This window comes from Mchenga conophoros, linkage group LG6 (genome assembly GCF_057382185.1).
Source record: "Mchenga conophoros isolate Kocher_MC1m ecotype Shallow Benthic linkage group LG6, M_conophoros_male_GT1.1, whole genome shotgun sequence".
In the NCBI taxonomy this organism is placed as follows: Eukaryota; Metazoa; Chordata; class Actinopteri; order Cichliformes; family Cichlidae; genus Mchenga; species Mchenga conophoros.
This window is the reverse complement of record NC_140531.1, coordinates 11,795,870-11,803,359: the sequence shown is the minus strand read 5'-3', so window position 1 is coordinate 11,803,359 and position 7,490 is coordinate 11,795,870.

Here is a 7,490-nt window from a genome sequence, read left to right as displayed (position 1 = left end):
CTTTACTCACTTTTTGACCAATCAGAGACGTCGTTCTATGCTCCACTGACGAAATGCTGCATCCTCTCACCAGCCACCGGTCTCTCCTCGTCCATTTAACAACAAAAACACAGCAACACGTGCTGGATTTGAGGTAGGAACACTTGAGAACTGTCACAATGTTTTGCAAACTGCTGTTACAGTTAATTTCGTTCCGTTAATTTGTTTGGTTCCTATTCTGAAGTAACACTTAATACACATGGGGTTAGCTTGCTGGTCTAGTTTAAGTTAGCATGGGCATGCTGTTCACTGATAGAGTAAGGCTAAAATTGTCCTGATATTGTCAGTGTGTTATCATAAACATGCAGCACCCCTAGACCCCCAAGTTAAAATACAGATAATAGATAAGCAATTTAAGAAAATAAGTATAATGTGTATAATAAATGATTTTACTGTCACTTTCCTGGGTCTGTTGACCCAGCGTTTTAAGTTTTAGTTTGTTTAGATGTCGATGTTTATTTATAAGTTCTTTAGGTTTGCTAAGTTCATTTGTTTATTAGATTACCCTTGTGATGTCTGTTTTATTGGGAAAGTCTTTGTCCTATATGCAGTGAGTCTAGTTTTGTTTCCCCTTGTCCCAGCTGTTCCTCATCCCCTCATTATCTCTCTGTGTACTTGCAGTGGCTTGCAAAAGTATTCGTCCCTCTTTTCCACATTTTGTCACATTACTGCCACAAACACAAATTGTCATGGTCCTGGGTCGGTGACCCAGCGCTTTTAGTTTATTATTATGATGATGATGATGATGATTATTGTTTGAGTTCTATGTGTTATATTTGGTCTGCCTCTGAGTCTGCGTCTGTGTCTCTGTCTATGCTGTCACCCCGTCTGTTTGTGAATCTGTCTGTTTAGTTCTGTGTCTTGTTTGGTTCCCCGTGTCTGAGTTTCCTGTTTTATTGTGAAGGTCTCTGTCTGATGTGAGTGTGTTCAGTTTACGTTTCCCCTGTCCCGTCAGCTCTGATTCCTCCCAGCCGTGTTGCCCTCCTGTCTCTCATCCCCTGATTACTGGTGTGTGTATTTAAGCCCTGTGTGTTCTCCTGCCTGTTACTCGGTGTCCTGCTCGGTGGCTGCCGCGCATCCCTTTGTCGTATGCACCCAGGTCTGTTATTTTAGTTTTTCCCAGTTTATGTGTCTTCAGTTATTTGTCATGCCCCACTGCTTGTTTGCCACTACACCTTGTAAATAAACTTCACTAGCATTTTCATCCACTGCTTGCATCTTGGGTCCTCCTTCCTCCACACCACACGGCTCGCCTTCCCAGCCGTGACACAAATCAATTTTAATGGAATCCAATTGCAGCAAAAGGTGGTTCTACAAAGTATTGACTCAGGGGGCTGAATAATTGCGCACACCCCACTTTTCAGTTATTTATTTGTAAAAAATGTTTGGAATCATGTATGATTTTTGTTCCACTTCTCACGTGTACACCACTTTGTATTGGTCTTTCACGTGGAATTCCAATAAAATTGATTCATGTTTGTGGCTGTAATGTGCCAAAATGTGGGAAAGTTAAAGGGGGCCGAATACTTTTGCAAGCCACTGTAAGTCCTGTCCTCATTTGTTCAGTGTCAGGTCATCTGTTGTCTTTGGTGCCACGTTTCCATGTTCCAGGTATCTTTGTATCCATGTCAGGTTTCATGGTTTGTTTGTTTTTTTTAATAAAAAATATTTTCCCCAGGTTAGGCTATTGTTTAGCTTCACCTCTGCCTTTTGTTTTGTAATCTTTTAATTTAATTTAATTTTATTTATATAGCGCCAAATCACAACAACAATCGCCTGAAGGCGCTTTATATTGTACAGTAGATCGCACAATAATAGATACAGAGAAAAACCCAACAATCATAGGACCACCTATGAGCAAGCGCTTTGGCGACAGTGGGAAGGAAAAACTCCCTTTTAACAGGAAGAAACCTCCAGCAGAACCAGGCTCAGGGAGCGGCGGGCATCTGCTGTGACCAGTTGGGGTGAGAAAAGGAAGACAGGACAAAGACATGCTGTGGATTAATAACAAGTATGATTCAGTGCAGAGAGGTCTATTAACACACAGTGAGTGAGAAAGGTGACTGGAAAGGAAAAAACTCAGTGCTTCATGGGAATCCCCCGGCTGCCTACGTCTATTGCAGCACAACTAAGGGAGGATCCAGGGTCACCTGATCCAGCCCTAACTATATGCTTTAGCAAAAAGGAAAGTTTGAAGCCTAATCTTAAAAGTAGAGATTAATAAACGGCTTGCTTTCTGTTAATATTCAAATTTTCTTTCACGTTCCTTTGTGTCAGCATTTTGGGTCCACTCCTCAAATTCATACATATGTCTAACCGTTTTTCCCCACTCGGCGACACACCCGTCGGGGGTCAAACTCTGGTAATTGGCAATTCTGTTCTCAGACATGTGAAGCTAGAGACACCGGAAACCATAGTCAATTGTCTTCCAGGGGCCAGAGCAGGCGACATTGAAGGAAATTTAAAACTGCTGGCTAAGGGTAAACGTAAATTCAGTAAAATCATAATTCACGTCGGCAGTAATGACACCCGGTTACGCCAATCGGAGGTCACTAAAATCAATATTGAATCGGTGTGTAACTTTGCCAAAACAATGTGGGACTCTGTAGTTTTCTCTGGTCCCCTCCCCAATCAGACCAGGAGTGACATGTTTAGCCGCATGTTCTCCTTAAATTGCTGGCTGTCTGAGTGGTGTCCCAGAAACGATGTGGGCTTCATAGATAATTGGCAAACCTTCTGGAGGAAACCTGGTCTTATAAGGAGAGACGGCAGCTCTCATTTCTAGAAATATGGACAAATTAATTAAACCCCCCCATAATATGACTATCCAGAGTTGGGACCAGGAAGCAGAGTTGCAGTCTTACACGCCTCTCTGCAGCTTCTCTCCTCCTGCTACCCCCCCAAAAACCCATCTCCATAGAGACTGTGTCAGCTTCCAAAAAGACAAAAAACAAACTAAAAACCAGCAACAAACAACTTAAACATAAACAATTACAAAGAAAGAACAATACAGTATCCACATCCTAACTAAAGAGTAAAACAGTGAAATGTGGATTATTAAATATTAGGTCTCTCTCCTCCAAGTCTCTGTTAGTACATGACTTAATAATTGATCAACAAATCGATTTACTCTGCCTTACAGAAACCTGGTTTTAGCAGGATGATTATGTTAGTTTAAATGAATCAACACCCCCGAGTCATTCTAACTACCAGAAACCTCGAAGCACAGGCCGAGGGGGCGGTGTGGCAGCAATTTTTCACACCAGCCTATTAATTAATGAAAGACCAAGACAGACTTTTAATTCATTTGAAAGCCTGATGCTTAGCATTGTCCACCCCAGCTGAAAAATTTTAGAAACCAGTCTTATTTGTTATCATCTAATTGTCCACCTGGGCCTTACACAGAGTTTCTCTCTGATTTCTCAGACTTTTTATCTGATTTAGTGCTCAGCTCAGATAAAATAATTATTGTGGGTGATTTTAACATCCATGTAGATGCTAAGAATGACAGCCTCAACATGGCATTTAATCTGTTATTAGACTCAATTGGCTTCTCTCAACATGTAAAAGAACCCACCCACCACTTTAATCACACTCTAGATCTTGTTTTTAACATATGGCATAGAAACTGAACATTTAACAGTGTTTCCTGAAAACCCTCTCCTGTCTGATCATTTCCTGATAACATTTACATTTACAATAATTGATTACACAGCAGTGGAGAGTAGACTTTATCACAGATGTCTTTCTGAAAGCGCTGTAACTATGTTTAAAAATGTAATCCACCCACTGTTATCATCTTCAATGACCTGTACCAACACAGAGCAGAGCAGCTATCTGAACGCTACCCCAACAGAGGTCAATTATCTTGTTAATAATAATTTTACCTCCTCACTACATATGACTCTGGATACTGTAGCTCCTGTGAAAACTAAGGTCTCTAATCAGAAGTACCTGACTCCGTGGTATAATTCTGAAACACGTACCCTAAAGCAGATGACTCGTAAGCTGGAGAGGAAATGGCGTGTCAAAAATTTAGAGGATCATCATAATTGGAGAAATATTTTGCTGATTTATAAGAAAGCCCCCCGCAAAGCCAGAACATCTTACTATTTGTCACTGATTGAAGACAATAAGAACAACCCCAGGTTTCTCTTCAGCACTGTAGCCAGGCTGACAAACAGTCAGAGCTCTTTTGAGCCAACCATCGTTAACTAGTAATGACTTCATGAACTTCTTCACAAATAAAATTCTTATCATTAGAGAAAAAAATTACCAATAATCATCCCACAGATGTAACATTATCTACAGCTACTTTTAGTACCGTTGATGTTAAGTTAGACTCTTTTTCTCCAATTGATCTTTCTGAGTTAACTTCTATAATTACTTCCTCCAATCCTCCGTGTCTTTTAGACCCCATTCCTACAAAACTGCTCAAAGAAGTCCTGCCATTAATTAATGCTTCAATCTTAAATATGATCAACCTATCTCTAATAATCGGCTATGTACCACAGGCCTTCAAGCTGGCTGTAGTTAAACCTTTATTCAAAAAGCCATCTCTAGACCCAGCAGTCTTAGCTAATTATAGGCCAATCTCCAACCTTCCTTTCATATCAAAAATCCTTGAAAGAGTAGTTGTCAAACAGCTAACAGATCATCTGCAGAGGAATGGCTTATTTGAAGAGTTTCAGTCAGGTTTCAGAGTTCATCACAGCACAGAAACCGCTTTAGCGAAGGTTACAAATGATCTTCTTATGGCCTCTGACAGTGGACTCATCTCTGTGCTTGTCCTGCTAGGCCTTAGTGCAGCGTTCGATACTGTTGACCATAATATCCTATTAGAGCGATTAGAGCATGCTGTAGGTATTACAAGTACTGCACTCCAGTGGTTTGTATCATATCTATCTAATAGACTACAATTTGTTCATGTAAATGGAGAGTCCTCTTCACCCACTAAGGTCAATTATGGAGTTCCACAGGGTTCAGTGCTAGGACCAATTCTGTTTACATTATACATGCTTCCCTTAGGCAGTATCATTAGAAGACACAGCATACATTTTCACTGCTATGCAGATGACACCCAGCTCTATCTGTCCATGAAGCCAGATAACACACACCAATTAGTTAAAGTGCAGGAATGTCTTAAAGACATAAAGACCTAGATGGCCGCTAACTTTCTGCTTCTTAATTCAGATCAAACTGAGGTTATTGTACTCGGCCCTGAAAATCTTAGAAATATGGTATCTAACCAGATTCTTACTCTGGATGGCATTACCTTGGCCTCCAGTTATACTGTGAGGAACCTTGGAGTCATTTTTGACCAAGACATGTCCTTCAATGCACATATTAAACAAATATGTAAGACTGCTTTCTTTCATTTGTGCAACATCTCTAAAGTTAGAAATATCCTGTCTCTTAGTGACGCTGAAAAACTAGTTCATGCATTTGTTACTTCCAGGCTGGACTACTGTAATTCATTATTATCAGAATGTCCTAAAAACTCCCTGAAAAGCCTTCAGCTAATCCAAAATGCTGCAGCAAGAGTACTGACAGGGACTAGAAAGAGAGCAGATTTCTCCTGTTTTGGCTTCCCTTCATTGGCTTCCTGTTAAATCCAGAATTAAATTCAAAATTCTACTCCTCACATACAAGGTCTTAAATAATCAGGCCCCATCTTATCTTAATGACCTTGTAGTACCATATCACCCTATTAGAGCACTTCGCTCTCACACTGCAGGCTTACTTGTTGTTCCTAGAGTATTTAAAAGTAGAATGGGAGGCAGAGCCTTCAGTTTTCAGGCCCCTTTTCTGTGGAACCAGCTTCCAGTTTGGATTCGGGAGACAGACACTATCTCTACTTTCAAGATTAGGCTTAAAACGTTCCTTTTAGCTGAAGCATATAGTTAGGGCTGGACCAGGTGACCCTGAATCCTCCCTTAGTTATGCTGCAATAGACGTAGGCAGCCGGGGATTCCCATGATGCATTGAGTTTTTCCTTTCCAGTCACCTTTCTCACTCAGTATGTGTTAATAGACCTCTCTGCATTGAATCATATCTGTTATTAACCTCTGTCTCTCTTCCACAGCATGTCTTTCATCCTGTTTTCCTTCTCTCACCCCAACCAGTCGCAACAGATGGCCGCCCCTCCCTGAGCCTGGTTCTGCCAGAGGTTTCTTCCTGTTAAAAGGGAGTTTTTCCTTCCCACTGTCGCCAAAGCGCTTGCTCATAGGTGGTCATATGATTGTTGGGTTTTTCTCTGTATCTATGAAGCGCCTTGAGGCGACTTTTTTTGTGATTTGGTGCTATATAAATAAAATTGAATTGAAATTGAATTGTACTTCTGTGACATTTACAGTTGCTTAGTTAATTAAGTGACTTAATTACTCACTTTTATTTACTAATTGAATTACTAAATGAAGCTGGAATTGTGCATTCTGCAGTTTTTAATAGTGTGTTATTAGTTTTTAAAGAAACAATATGCATTTTATACTATATTGTAAAAAGTATAAGGTAAGTTGAATTTAAAATATAATTAATAAAGTGTTGACTTTTTTCATCAATTCTTGTAGATACACAGAGTCGAGACTGAGCCTGATGATCATACTGAATCAGATGACAGCGGCAGGAATCTCCAAGTTCAACTGCAGATTGCAGATGCAATTATATTAATGTAGATTAATATAAACTCTTCAAGGGTCAAAATCTGCACACACATCATTCTGCATAGTGAAGGTCAGACAATTTGTGCATTGATCTTGAGAAGTAAGACTCATTAATTAATAGTAATATAATTAGACAAATGTTGAAACTTTATATTTCGATACATTTTGTCAACAACAAAAGAAACCAAGCTGTGCAGGTACTGATAACTGAATCTAAAGACCTTCATTTTTGTCAAGATTTGCCTGATTTAACTGTTGTTACCCTTGCTTATAGCTCACCTTAATATGTATAAAAATGTGAAAAGTTTTTGATGTGTGTTAGAATGATTGTTTAATTGGCAAGGTTTGAACGAACAATTTTCAGAAGCCTCAAAATTCATCTGTTACTATTCCACGAATGATTGAAATAAAGTTCACCTCCATTTCAACATTGAATACGACTTTGGACATAAGAACTAAAAGGTGCTGTCCACGCATGTGTCCGCTAAGCCCCAGAAGGGTATAACCTGGGTCAAATGTGTTATTGTGTCTGACACACCTACAATATGAGGACTCGCAGAGTGACGTCACTGAAAGTGTGTTTAAAGTGTGTTAAGTTCCAAAACTGGCCAGTAGGCGGCGAAACTGAAAGTGAGCAAAAACGCTAAACACACTTAAACACACTTTTTCATAAAATTGTGATGTTTCAGGACTTTCGAGATTTTTGGTTTGGGAGCATGTTGGGAGCCTCTAGAACACTTTAGAAGGCTCAGAAAAATGAGGACCTCAAAAATGTCCTCATTTTTCTGA